We start from the raw sequence: 17,063 nt of genomic DNA on the forward strand, positions 1-17,063 counted from the left end.
ATCGGAACACTCACTATAGCGCTATTTGATATTCATAACATCAGACTGACCACTATAGACCAAAAACTTCTTTAAAAAAAAAAACATTGCAATGTTGCGTACATCGGTCTAGGGAGAACAATTTAAAATAGAAAAATAAAATTAGGAGGTTAGGAGTAGGGGCGGCAACGAGCAGGTGCGGTTGAACCCAAACCAGAACCCAAATACTATTTGGGTCCAAGTTTTGTACCTGGACCCGACCTTTCGGGTCTAAAAGTGTAGACCCATACCCGGAACCGTGGTCGGGTCTACCCTTCGGGACCTGGGTTTGGTCAGGTCCATTGCCACCCCTAGCCAAGAGTAGACCTCGACATAAAATACTTGAAAATATAGATCATCACATAATATCTTATATATATTTTCAAGTCCAAATGTAATTTTGCCTAAATTTTCTATGCATATTTCTCTCTCCTCTAATCCACAAACTTAGCTCTCTCTGTCTTTCTACAAAACTCAAATAGTCTCCGTCCTCACCCAAACTATTGCTCTCTCTCTGTGTCCCTTCAGAAGTCTGCTATCTCTATACAAAGACAATCTTACTAGTTTCTCTCTCTACACAAAGCCATGCAATCAGACAATCTTAATGTTTTTCTCCCTAATTATACACAGCCAATCCCATTAGGTTCTTGATCTCTCTCTCTACCTACAAACTGCCTCTCTCTCTACAATGGCCAAGCTGGCTCATTGCTTGTCTTGTTTGCTGGTTAGAAAAAAGATTAAGAGAGAGAAACTAGCAGGATTGGATTGGCTTTTTATAGAGGGAATAATTGGGGCCAAGCTGGCTCATTGCTTGTCTTGTTTGCAGGTTAGAAAAAAGATTAAGAGAGAGAAACTAGCAGGATTGGATTGGCTTTTTATAGAGGGAATAATTGGGTTAGAGTTTGTGTACATGGAGAAAACTGCCCTAATTATATTTAACCCTAATTATAAAACTTAAAACTATAAAAACATTGCAGATCGAGTAGATCTATCAACATTTGAAAATTATGTGGTCTATATAACTTGTTACGAAATGTGTTATATTTAAGATTTAAATTTTTTTTTTTATATATTCATACATCTCGAAGTCATGATTATTAATTAGAAGGTATTACAACTTAAGCTCACTCTTTTCTACTAGATTTTTGAGTTGTACCTTATTTTTATCATATAATATAAGGGTTGCAACATTATATACATTTTTTTTTGTCATTTAAATGATGTACGTACATGTGGTGCTTCAAAAGTTTGTATTTTTTTTTAAAAAACATCTTGTGGCTCTTAATCTGTGTCGAATAATGCCATTGCACATATGCCCACGAGGATACAAGGAAACAACAAGTAGAATTGTCCCATTTTGTTTCTTATGCAAGAAGATGAGACAATGGAGAAAATAAAGAGAGAGAGAGAGTAAATTCAAGCATTCAGATTCAGGCAAGCTTTATAGGCTTCCTCTACAACATAAAACTTATATATTTCCCTTTATTTATCCAACCGTCCATTCTAAATGGAGGGCTAAGGCTAAGATTGCCTTAATCACAATATCACGTCTCTACACCATTTTATTTTTCGTTTTTTTATATAAACTATTTTGACACCAAATTCCGTATGTCCAATCCTCTATTAAACTCGCACTAGCAAAAACTATAAAAAAAATATTTCTAATAAAATAAAATGCCCAAAATACCCCTAAAAGATCAAGGGGTATTTTGGTCATTATATTTTTTCAAAAATTTATTTTTAATATTTTTTATAGGTGCACCCCAATGAGAAGATGGCAGTACAAAATTTCATATTCATACAATTTGTATAAAAAAATTAAAAATAAAATACTTTGAGACGTTGGATCTAAGATCAAACGGTGAGTAGCTCTCTTGATCAAAATTGGATGGCTGGATGGTAGGGGAAGCATAGATCTTCTTGTAGACACCCCATTTTAAAACTGACAAATTTTGTGGTTTTTCTGAACCCATAGGACTACACTATCCTAGTAGACCTCCAACCATAGTCCATTCTGCCTACCCTATGATCTAGAACCATACTGCCTACCCTGTGACCCAGAATCCTACGGATACGCTGTTTTACCAGAAAAATCACCAAAAATAGTAAAATAACTCTTTTTGACCCAAATTTTCTCTTGAAGCTTCACAAGAGCTTGCACTGCACGCGTGAACAAAAAACGTTCAATTTTGGTCAGATTTGGTTTGGGCAACACTGGCAGTGCCGCCCAACCCATTTTGACCTGAAATCGTCAGTTTTTGGCCGGACAACTCACTGATCAGTTCTGAATATGAATTTTCTATTTTGGGCAGTGCCGGCGTGGTCGACTCTGCCAGTGTCGCCCAGCCTAGACTAACCCAAAATGGATGATTTTTGGCAGGCAGTAGCTTGACAGCACTAGAATCTGCCCTGCATCAGAAATTTCCATTTTTTAGCAGTCCTGCCAGTGTCGCCCAGCTCTGACTGCCCGAAAACGGCAGTTTCGCATGCCAAAGGTCCCCCAGCTATTTTGGGCCAAATTTCCTGAATTTGACCAATTTTGGCTCGCCCAGACCAGAGACCTCAGAACTGGCAGATTCAGGCTGGTGATTTGTTGGCGATAGTAAGTTGCCCTTTTGAGTCGATTCCCAATCTATAAAAGGATATTTTTCGTGGCTGCTAGTGGGAAGGTCGGAAAAGAATTAGCTCAGAAAAGCCTTAGCTTGGAGATCCTGACTAAAACCTAAACCTGAGAAGCCTAAACCTAAGAAACCTTGGTTCTTCAGCTATCCTTAGGGCAAAAACCCTTTTCAACCTGACTAAGGTCTAGTCAACACGCCCATTCAACCAGGCTAAGTCCTGGTCAACATTAGGAGAAAATGAGGCAAAGAGGACACCGGTTCTGATACGGGTGTGTCCTCGAAGGCTTGGGAGTCCCGGGCCATCTGGCCTAGTTTGGTATACTTCTTTACTCTTCCTTACTTCTTTTTTTTGCTTTATTTCATTTTAATTAAATTAGACTAACTTTATTGCTTCTTTATAGTGTTTCAAAGTTCGGATCATGCCGGCACTGCCAATGATCTAAGAGCAGGTCTACTTGTTTCTGAGCAGATCTGGCCCCAGATCAGAATTCGATTTTCTCTACTTTCTCTATCATATTTTAAAAATCAGTTTGTGGTGTTCTGATTTGAGGGATTTTCTTATGAAGATCTCTTTGATTTTGTATCGTAAACACTTCTATGCTATAAGGGAAGTATAAAAACCTTTCCCTTCAGATTCACAGTTCACAGTCCTTGTACAATGTAAGAGAGAGAGACAAATGGTGATAGGATATAGAGCTGAGAATTTTTCAGATCGGGTTCAGAGCCACTTGGATCCAAAACGTATATCAAATTTAGATTCGATCGGATCGAGAATATTCAAATCTAGATTTGAATTTGAAACTATATAGGATGTGGATCTGAATCTGGATTCGGATCAGTTCCAATTTTGTATATTATAAATATAACTATAAAAATTAAAATAATTATATAAATTATAAATATGAATTAATAAATATCTAAAGGGAGTGGTTTATATAGGGCCAAGGCTCCAAACAATCAAAGTAAAGCGCACCTTGAAATAGAGTCAAGAAATGTGGTTTCAATACTGAAAAGCTTTGTGATAGCCTTAAAATATATTTTCATCTTTAATTATAAAATTTAAATGTTAAAAAATAGTATAGATGGAGTAGATCTATGGAAACTTGAAAATTGATGGTCCAAAAATGCATTACGAGATGCACTATTTTCAAAAATTGAAATCTATTTTTTCTCATATTCATGCATCTTGAAGTTGAGATGATCAATTTAAGGATATTTGGGCATCAAAACAACCTCTTCTAGTGAAGTATTTGAGGTGGGCTCTAATTTGATTGTTTATATATATATATATATATATATATATATATATATGGGAAGAATTAGGATGGCCGGCTTGTTGATAGGTTGTGTGTACGCTCAACGGTCTTGATTTCCCATCCTCCATCTAACGGTCCTTGTTCCCTTTTAACTCTCTATCACTCCATCGTGCCTCTCTCTCTGTCCGCACTCTCCATTTCAGCCTGCCCCCTCTCTACTCTCCATTTCCGCCCCTCTCCCTCACCCTCTGTAATCCAAAAAACTCTCTCTCCATTTCGCCCCTCTCTTTGCCTCCTTCTCTCTGTCTCCATCTTCTGCTCCCTTCTCTCTATCTCCCATTGCCACTGCTATCGCCCTGCCCTTTCTCTCTCACCACTGCATCCTCCGCCCTCTCTCTCTCCCCTGCTACCTCCTCCATCTCTTTCTCTCATCTTCCACCTCTCCTATCTCTCTCCTGCTGCTCCGACTGCCCCTGTTGTTGCCCTCTCTCTCTCTCTCATCCTTGCATCCTCCACCTCTCTCTCTCTTCCCCGCTGCCTCCATTGGCTCACCCTCCCCTTCTCATCCCTTCATTTAGAGCCAGTCCTTCCTAAATGGATAGCAGCAATTAAATTGACTGCAATTACCATCACAACCGATTCTCCAGTTCCTCATTAAATGGAAGTATGGCAACTTAAATTAATTATATTCAATGGACTTCGTATTATACAAAAATATAATTCCACAAAATTTGCTATTTACACAAAAAGTACGTGAATTTGCAAGTAAAATAGAATTTAGTATCGTGGACTTCGATTTAATATGTAGACCCTGTGAAAAAGGCATGTTAAATTCTATTTATTTATTAGTGTATGGGAATTCCCATGACTGTCATGATCAAATATGCCTTGAGGCATCATCATCTACTTGATGTTTAACAGAATTGTGCTAATCGACAAGTTATATATTAATAAGTGGTATACTAGAGAAGGATTAGCTGTATATAACACATGAGTTAGTATGATCAAAGGCATGGGGAAGTTATGTTGCATGGATACAGGTAACATTGGCAGGGTTAGAGGAGTATGGGGCGTCAAATTCCTCATGCCATGAAGAACAGAGTTCAACGACATGGCCGTAGGGGAAAGGCGGAGGATGCAGGAATCAGAGAGAGAGGGTGTGTCAATGGAGGCAGCAGGGAAGAGAGAGAGAGGGTGTGCCAATGGAGGCAGCAGGGAAGAGAGAGAGAGGATGCAGGGATGAGAGGCAGCAGGGAAGAGAGAGAGAGAGAGAGGATGCGGGGATGAGAGAGAGAGGGCAACAACAGGGGCAGTCGGGGCAACATGATAGAGATAGGGGAGGCGGAAGATGCAAAGACAGAGATGGAAGAGACAGCAGGGTAGAGAGAGAGGGCGGAGGATGCAGTGGTGAGAGAGAAAGCAGTGGCAATGGGAGAGAGAGAAGGGAGTAGAAGATGGAGACAAAGAGAGAAGGAGGCAAAGAGAGGGGCGAAATGGAGAGAGAGTTCCTTGTATTGTAGAGGGTGAGAGAGAGGGGCGGGAATGGAGAGTAAAGAGGGGGCAGAGAGGCAGCGGGTGTTTGAAATAGAAAGTACAGAGAGAGGCATGAGTTTGCAATATGTCAGACGACATTAATTTAAAACGATAGTGTGAGAGAGTGTTAAAAGGGAACAAGGACCGTTAGATGGAGAATGGGAAATCAGAACTTTTGGGCGCACAGAGCCTTTATACGAGCCGGAGTTCCTAACCTTTTTCTAGAGATCTGTGCCACACCCATGTATGTAAGATTTCAAAAGATCACTATTAAATTTGGCAAAGATTTCTATAAAATAAGTCCCACACCCATGTGATAATTTTTTTAAAAAATCTATGCCAAATTTAATGGTGATCCTTTAGAGTCTTATACACATGGGTGTGGGAAGGTCTCATAGAATCATTACTATATATATATATATATATATATATATATATATATATATATATATATATATATATATATATATATATATATATATATATCAGTGTTTTAAAAAACGCCGAGTCGAACCGGACTCGAAAATCGCAACAGTGGATAGTATCGGCTAAAAAATCGGAAATCGTCCGGTTCTAGAGAGAACCGGACGATTCTGTACAGTGACTCGCCGATTCACTGTACGGAATCGGCGAGTCCGAACAGTGAATCGGCGAGTCCGTACGGAATTTTTTTTTTTTTTTTGGTAATCTATGATAGATTTTTTTGTAATACTTGATCGAATTTTTTTGTAATCCATGATCGAATTTTTGTTTTTTTGTAACCCATGATAGAATTTTTTGTAATCCATGATCGAATTTTTTGTAATCGATGATCGAAATGTTTGCTGTTTTTTCTTGTAATCCATGATCGAATTTTTTGTTTTTTTTGTTTTTTTTGTAACCCATGATAGAATTTTTTGTAATCCATGATCGAATGTTTGTAATACATGATCGAAATGTTTGTTTTTTTTTTGTAATCCATGATTGAAATGTTTGTTTTTTTTTTTGTAATCCATGCTTGAATTTTTTGTTTTTTTCTTTTTTTGTAACCCATGATAGAGTTTTTTGTAATCCATGATTGAATTTTTTGTAATCCATGATCGAATTGTTTTTTTCTTTTTTTGTAATCCACGATTGAATTTTTTGTTTGTTTTTTTTTGTAATCCATGATCGAATTTTATGTAATCCATGATCGAATTTTATGTAATCCCTGATCGAATTTTTTGTAATCCATGATTGAATTTTTTGAAAATTTGTGATTTTTTTTTTTTAATCCATGATTGAATTTTTTTTTGTAATCCATGATAGAATTTTTGGAAAATTTGTGATTTTTTTTTTTAATCCATGATCGAATTTTTTTTTGTAATCCATGATAGAATTTTTTGAAAATTTGTGATTTTTTTTTTTAATCCATGATCGATTTGTTTGAAAATTTGTTAATTTTTTTTTTAATCCATATTATTCAAAGAGAAAATGAAAGAGATGATGATTCTGAGGCCACCCTATCCCAGCCATTTTATTCACATATCGAGTCCCAACAGCAACAATGTAGGGATGAGCACGACAGTGTAGGTGAGCATGAATGATGGACAATCTTCGGGGATTTTAGATTGGGAACACAACAAAACACTAACACTCAGGGATTTGGGAATAGTCAGACGCCTGCTACTATCGATGATTCGTTTTTAGATCGAATCAATGAATTGTTAAACGAATTTAATCAATGGCACCAGCGTGACCAAGAAGAACAATAACGTCGTCCATCATTTTATTTTTAGATCATATATTACTAATTTTATGCTTTATTGTAGTCCATGTATGTTGATATACTTATTCCATGATAATTATATGTTTATCCTTTTCTGTGATGTAAATTAAATGCTGAATGGCGGTTCATGCAGGGAAAGAAGATATCAATATTCGCATATTCATTCAAAAACATGAAAATTCTTAATGGAGTACCCTCATTTCTTATTGAATTCCTAAAAAACAATATTTATAATGAATTTTAATAATTTTTTCGAATTTTTTTTAAGCTTTATTCTGACCGATTCACCCGATTCCCGATCCGGATCGTCGATTCGCCGATCCGAATCGATTTTTTGGAAGCCCGATCCGGGTCACCGATCCGTTTTTTAAACCATTGATATATATATATATCATTTTGAAAAACTGGCAAATTCAATATGTTTTTTAAACCTTAGACAACCTTAAGACCATATTATCCTAGTGAACCCCCAAACCATAGACAACCATGGTCCCTATATGTGATCTAGAATCTTGCAGAACACCCTGTTTTAGTTAAAAAATATTAAAAAGAGCAAAACATTTCATTTTGACCAAAATTTTGATAGTCAACATCACAAGCGCCCGTAAATCACCCTAGAATTGGAATCTGCCAATTCTAAGCATATTTGGTCTGGGCGATACACCCAACCTGATTGCCCCAAAATGGCAGTTTCCGCATGCCAACCACTCCCTGATCATTTTTTGGTAGATTCATTGAATTTGGACATGTTGACCCCAAAACAACAATTCGGGTTGGAAAATCCATTTGAAATTGACAGTTACCCAATCCAGTCGATTTTTAGCCTTTAATAAATCATTTCAGGATCATTTATGGGGTTAGACTTTTAGACTTTGAAAAATGGTAGGCCAAATGTCACGATCCCGCACTCTGTCGTCCTCCGATTAATTTGCCCAGATCTTGCATGTTTGTGTTTAGAGTATTTTTTTAGTTTCGTGGTTTGCTTTGATTACCGCCTTTCTAAAGTGATGAGCGCATTCCGAGTTGAGTGGCATTCGTTACCTCTGGATCACGGACCCGCACTCTGAGACCCTGAAAAAACTTGAGAAGACCCTGAGAAAACCTTAGCTTTAGGAAAACCTTAGCTTTAGGTCATTAAACCTGCAGCCCTTAGGTTAAGAAAGCCATCCAACCAAACCAAGGCCTGGTCAAAATTTGAAAAGAGACAAATATGACACACGACATAAACTTAGCCGGTCCCGATACGGGCGAGGCCTCGGGAGTCCGGTCTGGTATTTTCTTATTTTTTCAGTATTTTTTCTTTTATTTATTTATTTTTATTAGAAATAAATTAGTTTTCTTATATTTTATGTTGCATTTCGTATTTAGATCAGAATTTGATTGTCCCCACTTTCTATCATATTTTTAAAAAAACGAGTTTATAGTTCGGATTTGATCGAATCCCATCTTAATATCGTCCTGATCTGAATCGTAAATAATATGTATATATATATATATATATAATTTTAAAAATTGATCGCATTTGGATCATATCCACATATACTAAGATCCCATCCAAATTACTAATAGGATCCAAATTTTGGGTTTCAAATCTGGACCGGGTAAATTCTCAGCCCTAACTAGATAGCTTTTGAGTACAGATGAGAGAGAGGTGGCCAGTTGAGAACTCATCTTGTAGAGAGAGAGAGAGAGAGGTGGGTTGAGGTGATGGGAGAGTATGGGGAATATGTAGTGCTGTAGAGTGGAATGGAATCAAAAGTAGAAAAAGGTTGAAATTTATGATTAATATTCTCTCTCAAAAGCCTTTTTATTGCAAATCTTATCGAGTGGTGGAGGAAGCGCATCTTTTGCTCAGCCTCCGGACAAGAATGTTATCACCAAGGATACTAACACTCGGCTCTCGGACCGCGATGTATTCGACTTCTAGAGAGAGAATCTCTAGAGAGAGAAGAGCTAATTCAGAGTACTTGTAAAGAGAGACTCTATCCATTCCACTGTAGAGAGAAAAAAGAGGGAAGTAATGAAATTATATTAATTTTGTCGGAGAAAAAAGAAAAAAAAAAAAAGAAAAGAAAAAGAAAAGAAGTGGATAGAGAATTTTCTGCTTTTTATCCAGATTCACATGCCGTACATTGTGCTCTAGGTTCCCCACTTTTCTCAAAGCCTTTTCATGCTACAGTATACGGAGGTCCTTTTCATTATACAGTTTTCGGAGGTTCTTAGGCATTTTTCTCTTTCTGGTATCAAAGTGCTTACTCAATCTTCGGAAAAGGAGTTGAGGTCGCGGTGGTCGCACCTCCGCATCTTATTCACCATGTTTTAAGTTTTCATTCTATAATAATAATAAAAAAAAAAGGTACATAATCAATTATCCTTGACCTTCAACCCCAATAGCCAAGGCCTAGATTCTTTACACTCTCTGAGTGTTTGCAAACTCGGCCGGTTCAACTCAGAACCGCGCACTCGCCAATCCGATTTTGGTGGGTTTTAGTGGTCTAACTGGGTATTTTAAAAAATATTTAAAAAAACATCTCCAAAAAACTCAAAAAATAAAAGGATTTCTTTGTAATATGTTTTTGAATATTTTTTCTATCATTTTAGCAAAGATTGGAAAGTGTTTTTAGCATGAATACTTATTTTTATATTTTTCTATATTTTTTTGGAAAATTCCAAAAATACTCCTAGGCAGAGATCGATTATTTAAAACCCAATTTTTTTTTACTACTTTTCAACTTTATTTGTATGTGCTTTTTTTTAATCATGTTTTAAATACGTTTTTTTTTATTTATTTATTTTTATTTTTTAATCTTGTTCACTCTCTCTCTCTACTTTTGCTTGTCTTTGTGTAAAAAGTTTACATAAGGTTGACATATTAAATTATAGAATTAAGGTAATCCATTGAAAAATGTTATTTTGATGTTGGAAAATATCTAATTGATCATCTTGACACTGAATTGTATAGATATGGAGAAAAAAAAGATTTTAAGTCCTAAAAGTAGTAACTTACAACCCATTACTTTGACCGTTCATTTTCAAAATTTTAATTTTCATGCGCTTATAGAGATGCTTCATTTGAACTATTTTTAGAGTTTATAGAATTAGTGATAAAAATAGATTCTTGCACCATCCTAAAAAAATTTTACTCCAACGTTGCATCTCATGACAAAATTTAGAGGTGCACCTTAATTTCTTTGTTTAAAGTTGCAACTTTATGCAAACGACACCCTTTACATAATGGATTGTATACTATGATACTATTTCCCAAAATTTCTCCCTCTCTCGTGTTGCATATATTGCATATTATTTGTGATTGTCGTATGCATATTTGGTTTTTTTTGGTGTTTGTTATCTATCCAACCCCAACTAATTGGGATAGGGCTTGGATGATGATAATGACAAAGAGATCATTGCATGTCAAATTCGAGGGTTAAGATGTGTCACGTGGTTCGATTTTTTAATTTTTTTTACTTTAAACCTAGTCAATGACACACTTACAATCACCCAATTTAAAATCACGGACAAGATTGATTATGACCCCTTATACTTAAATGATTTGTATATTTTTCCTTTAGATATTCAATTCTCATGGCTGTGCCCTCACCACAAAACCAACAGGCCATATTACCACATCATGTTTCCTAACTCTTTTCAAGCATCTAGTATGGTTTATTCATAGCTATGGAGAATAGACCTTCTCCTTACACTTATTACAGATATGTTTGTGTTCATATTTCTCAGATGCATGGGAATGAGAATGGATTCCTGTGAGAGAATGGGCTTCATCTATCTCACACGCCGGCCGCCGGAGCCCGACTCCCTTTGGCAGTTGAAGTAGACGGCGGCAACCGGCAGGCCGACGTTGTAGAGCTCTGCAAACTCGCGAGTCTTGAAATTTTGATGCCAATTTGGTGGATTGACTGTATGTCGCCCGAGCAGTCGAAAAAGTGCAAACACGAATCGGTGGATCCCGACTGTCGGTCGAGGGTGTTCGTAGCACATGATCTGTTGCCCTAAAAGAAATAGATAGAGAGAGAGGGGAATATAATGCTCACCAAAACTTGCAAAGCATAAGTTGGGATACTTGATTTGATTCCCAACTTGCAAAGCATAAGTTGGGATACTTGCAAAGCATTAGTTGGGATACTTGATTTGATTCCCATGATTAAGAGGTTGAATCCCATTAATAATTAAATAATACCCGGTAATATGGCAAATCATGGTTATATACTTTAGGGTTGTTTATAACAAATAAAAAAAAGAAAAAATTTTCTAGAATCGAAATTTATATGTGTATGTTGAGGGGAGGGGAGGGGAGGGGAGGGAGAAATTTTTTTTTATAATATGCGAGGTGAGGGGGAATATGGTGGTGGTGACTGACTAGAGTGTAAAAAGTCCTCATGTCATGGCCTCCCTTGGTGGATGAACCACAGTTGAGGGCTTGATCCCACATCCATTGGTGACCTCCCTAGAGTTATAAATCACATTCAATGTCACAGACCTGTTAAAGGGGTCCAATACATCCCCTATTACCCCTCCAACCATTAGAGGATCCCTTTCCCTACCCATAACCACCCCTCCAACCATAAGAGGATCCCTTTCCCTACCCATAACCACCCCTCCAACCATAGGAGGATCACTTTCCCTAGCCATAACCACCCCTCCAACCATAAGAGGATCCCTTTCCCTTTCCCTTATTACCTCTTACAAACACAAAACCCAATTAGGAGATTGTTAGTTCACAAACAACAAGGGAAGAAGCAAAATAATAACTGCTCTCTCTTTCTAGCAAGTGGATTTTGTTTCTCCTTGGAGATGCCCACCAAGGCAAGTTTGACAGTATTTATATCTGCATGGATGAATTAAGGGACTGAAACTCTAAACAATAACTAAGGTGTAAAAAAAAAAAAAAAAAACACCAAAAAAGAATAAGCAAAAGCCTAGAATAAAACAAAAGCAGCGTGCTTTTTGACAAAAATTTGTGATGGACCATCATTCCAGCCAATGAATGTTGGATCAGCTTGGTACGGGCGAATGCAAAGCCAAAATGTTGTATGCTCTCAGGGACGATTAGGGACCATACTTTTCATTTGCTCCATCAAGTAAAACCTTGTTTAAAAATAACTTCTGGTGCCAAATTTTGGAACATTGATGAGTCTCAAAATAAATAAATAAATATATTATGAGTCAACGGGTGTATAAATAAATAAATATTTTATGAGTCAAACGGGTGCAAGAGCCTGCTGACTCTTCAACGTCTATCTTAAAGATCGATGTTGCATATGCACATTGGTCCGAATCACACATGTTCGGTGCCAAAAATATCTCCAAAGAAAAGCACATTTTAAAGTTAAATTTTTGCTTTTCATATGTATGCAGTTTGGCTTAGATGATGAATCCCTAAAATTTGGATAAAAATTCTATCTTTAAGGTAAATTTTAAACCGGGCCGCACGTGTAGTCGGTTGACTCATAGAAAGCCCATCCAAATATAATATTATATGCACAATACATGTGCTTGAAAAAATAAAGGATTGTATAATATGAAAACATTTATTTTTTATATAAATAGGTCACAATCATTTTTAGTCATTGGATGTAAAATCTACTGAATGAAAGTCTCTCACAACATTCGAAAAATTTTATTTTAGATTTTGTGCTCAAACAATAACATATTCTCAACGGCTAAATCTCAAATCTAACGGACAATGAGGATTGTGACCTCCAGACTCTATGCGTTAAAAGTAAATAGTCTCATTATATACATTTCCAAAAAGTAATGTCTTGATATTGCACTAAAAATGAAAATAATGTCTTAGCTTGAACATAGACGATCCTCCAATTTTTGGGCAGCTAGAGATAAGTGTTTAGAAATTCAAGATTCATCTCAATATTCTAAAAACATTTCTCGAGAGTTTTGAATGTGGTCCCAAATTGTTTTTTAAAAGAAATCATAAATAACTATTTTCTAGATGGAGCAAGTGTACAGTGTGCTCCCATGTAAATATCTACTTACGAGTGATGAGTGATGGTGGAGGCCAAAAGATACATGATTCTTGAGGCCATGGAAAATTAAAATGATGTGTTTCTTTGGAAAATTACAAATAACCCCAAGACTAGACTTTTTATGCAAGTTATCTCCAACTAAACTTTTTTTTCACGCTTTTTTTCTCCAAAATACACTTTTTTGGTAAATACACCATCCCCCAATAAAAAAGCTTTTTTGTAGACGAAAATACCCTTCTTGTACAAAAGAAATCGTTTTGATCAGATTTGATGTGGATTGTCAGACCCAAGCAGCAATTGTCGGACCGTATCATTGAATTGCCGGACCCTTGCATTTATGCCGGACCGAACTTTGAATTGTTGGACCCCTTATTCTAGAAAAATGAGTGCCATACCGCACTTTTCAACTGCTGGACCCCTTTGTTGCAAATGCCGCAACACCTCTCTAATTGTCGGATTCCCATTTTGTTCCAATAACTTGTACTGCCAGACCGCCATTGTTATTTACAGGATCGACATTAAACTGTCGGACCGCCCTAAGAATACCTCAGACCACCTTTACGTCGGAAAGAGGAGAGAGATGCGTGGGTAAAAGTAAGGGAGGCCAGTTTAGACTTTCTTTTATTATTTGGGTTGGCGGGTATTTGCTAGAAAATTGTATTTTGGGAAAAAAATTGAGAAGAAAATTTGGCTGGGGTAACTTGCATGGAAAGTTTAATCTTGGGGGTTATTTGTAATTTTTCCGTCTTTGTATGTTAACCCACTCCTCATTTTCGGCTTTGGGATTTTAAGTTTTTTATACAAATCTAAATCGCTTGAAATTTTATACATCAATTCTACTCATCAAGTCGCACCTAATAAAAATATTAAAAAGAAAATCCGTAAAATATAAATTGATTAAAATACCCCTACAAAGTTTTGGGGTATTTGATCAATTTATTTATTTTTATATTTTTATTAGATTCTACTATTTAGAAGAATGCACATCCAAAATTTCAAGTGATTTGGATTTATTAAAAAAAATTAAAATTAAAATACAAAATGGGGTCGTGATCGTCAGATCAGCCAAAATTCAATCTGAGCTTAGATAGTTATCTAAGCAACGTGGTTGATTATTATTTTCCTATATATAGGAAAATGATAATGAAATTTGAGATTTGAATTCAAATTTAAAACTTTCTTGAAATCATCAAATCTCTCGTTCTCCCTGTTTACCTCTTTTGTAGTCTCTCCAGAACTCTCTCGTTGTGCCTCTCTATCTCCCGCTCTTCTCTCCACACTGTTTTCTCTCGTGTCCTCCCCACCTTTCTCTCTACCCACACGGTCTTCTCCCTTTCCCTCTCTCCTCTCCCCTCACACCCCTCACCCTATCTCCTCTCCTCTCTCTTCCTCTCTCCATCATCTCCCCTAATTCTCTCTCTCTTCTTCCCTCTCCAAGCTTCCTCCCTTTTCTTTTCTTACCATTTTTCTTCCTATCTCTCATTGCTTAAAAAATAGTGGTGGAGGATATAAGATCACCAACAAGCTCAGAAGCTCTAAATAGCCAAATCTATGGGGCTTGAGAACCCCAAATAAGATCTAAAACTCAAATGGGCAACAATTAAATCCATTCCAAAACCTTAGGAATGCTAATCAGCTTTTTGGTTTTTTTAAACTTCCTTGACTTATCAGGTTTAGCCCTCTCTTTCTATATCCGTCACACAGCTCTCTCTCTAAGCCCCCAATATTTTGGGATCCCTCTCTCTAGGCTCCTTCTCTTGTGCTCTCTCTCTCTCTCGGGTATCTCTAGGTTTCCTTCCATGGGTTTCTCCCTCTTTACTTCTAATCTATTGGTCTCCACCTCTTTGTTTATTTTCACTAGGTTTCTCTCTCTCAAGGATATCTCTATCTCTCTATTGTTCTTCCTCCTCTCTCTAGGACCCAACCCCTCTCCACTCCTAACTCAGAACTTCTAATGGTATTCTGGATATTTTTTGGATTTTTGAAAATTTTTTGAGATTTTTTAATTTATAAGGGTATTTTGGAGATTTTGGGAAAGTTGAGAGGTAGTTTGGAGGCTATGAGATGGAGGTAGTGTAATTTAGGAAGTTCAAATTTTCTATCTATAGGGCTAGGATTTTTCTCTCCAGGTTAGTGTTTTGATTTTTTAACACTTAAAAAATAAGTTTAAGATGGCTTTTATAGACATGGGGTAAACATGGGTCAAAAACTAAAAATTGGTGGGATGAAAATCAAAAGTATGACTCCAAGGGGTTCGATTACTAAAAATAATTTTGAGTTAGGCCTGAAAATTAGCAAAAAGGGGTCTAAACTTTCAAATTTTTTATTATTTGCTTTCGAGGAGACTTCTTTCTTCATCCACACCAAAACCCATCAAATCAAACAATTTTTCCACCATTTCAACCCAAATTTCTTCCATAAAATTGTGGAGCAACCAACCACGATCAATTTACAACAACTTTGAGAGAAAACGTCATCGATTCACCACGTTTTGCTAATTTTGAGTTTTGGTTTTCCATTTCAGGTAAAAATTACATAGCCATTTCTATACCGCGTCATTGTGCTCGAATTCGGCCGTTATTTGACGATCAACCAATAAATTTTATGGAGGATGCCGAGACTGACGTTTGGTGAAAATTTCGGCTCAAGATGATTTTGGATTGGAGAGATATGGCTATTTTATTTCTTTTTATTTTTGAAAACTGTATTCTCACAAATTTAGGCAACTTCTCAGTAGGATTCATCCCCTCAATTGGATTTTGATCATGGATTTCCATATATGGATGCATTCATTTCTGAGTTAGAAAAATTCCTGCAAAAATTTGGCTCGAAATGCCATATCGATTGCGACATATTGCTTTGAGAATGAGGGAAGGTCACGGGGACCTTAACACACCACTTGTTGCAAACCTCCAACTGTTTTGCTCGATTCGACTTTGATTCGGGTAGAGAAATCGATCGATCCATATCATCATCATCATCATAGCCTTTTCCCAATTAAATGGGGTCGGCTACACAAATCCTAGTCTGTCATTCTGCTTCATTTAAGGTCATTTCCTAGGCGAGGTCATAAGTCCCTATATCTTTTTGGACTACTTCCAACTCGCACCTTTTAACAGGTGTTGTACTGAGTAAACATCACACATGACCAGCCCACCTAAGTCTACCATCACTCATCTTATCGCCTCTTGGTGCTACACATAAAGTCTCCCGAATGGATTCATTTTGGATTCTATCCCTTCTTGTCTTGCTACTCATCCATCTCAACATCCTCATCTTTTCTACACTCATTTTATTAGTATATTCTTTTTTGTCCGCTCAACATGTCGTCCCATAAAACAAAGCTGGTCTCACAACTATTTTATTGAATTTACCCTTCAGCTTCATTGGTGCATGACGATCACATAAAATTACATTTGTACATCTCCACTTCGCCCACCCAGCTTTAATTCTATGTGCAACATCTTCTTCAAGCTCTCAATTTTCTTGGATTATCGACCTATGGTATTTAAAGGGTGGTCCTTTTTGTACTTCCTGATCGTCAATCTTAACTATTTCCTCATCTCTACTCCTATTATTACTAAACTTGGATTACATACACTTTGTCATAGTCCGGCTAATTTTAAAACCTTTAGATTCTGGAGCATCCCTCCAAAGTTCTAACTTTGTGTTGATGCTCAAGTCTCAACAATCAAAACTATGTCATTTGCAAACAACATGTACCATACTACCTCATCCTGCAGGTGCCCTGTTAAGTCATCCTTAACTCAGACAAAGAGATACAGGCTCAATGCTAACCCTTGATGTAGACCTATTGTCACTAAAAACTCACTCGTCTCTCCATTAGTTGTTCACACACTCGTTCGCGTTCCATCGTACATATCTC

General features: G+C 36.8%; 1 pseudogene; it reads right to left on the reverse strand.

Moving 5' to 3' along the window:
* Window positions 1-10,958: 10,958 nt before the first annotated feature.
* LOC18448518 (protein HEADING DATE 3A-like) lies at window positions 10,959-11,792 on the reverse strand (annotated as a pseudogene).
* Between the last annotated feature and the right edge of the window lie 5,271 nt (window positions 11,793-17,063).

The sequence above is a fragment of the Amborella trichopoda genome, chromosome 6, assembly GCF_054954075.1.
Source record: "Amborella trichopoda isolate Santa Cruz 75 chromosome 6, AtrichopodaSantaCruz75HAP2 v2.0, whole genome shotgun sequence".
NCBI classification, from domain to species: Eukaryota; Viridiplantae; Streptophyta; class Magnoliopsida; order Amborellales; family Amborellaceae; genus Amborella; species Amborella trichopoda.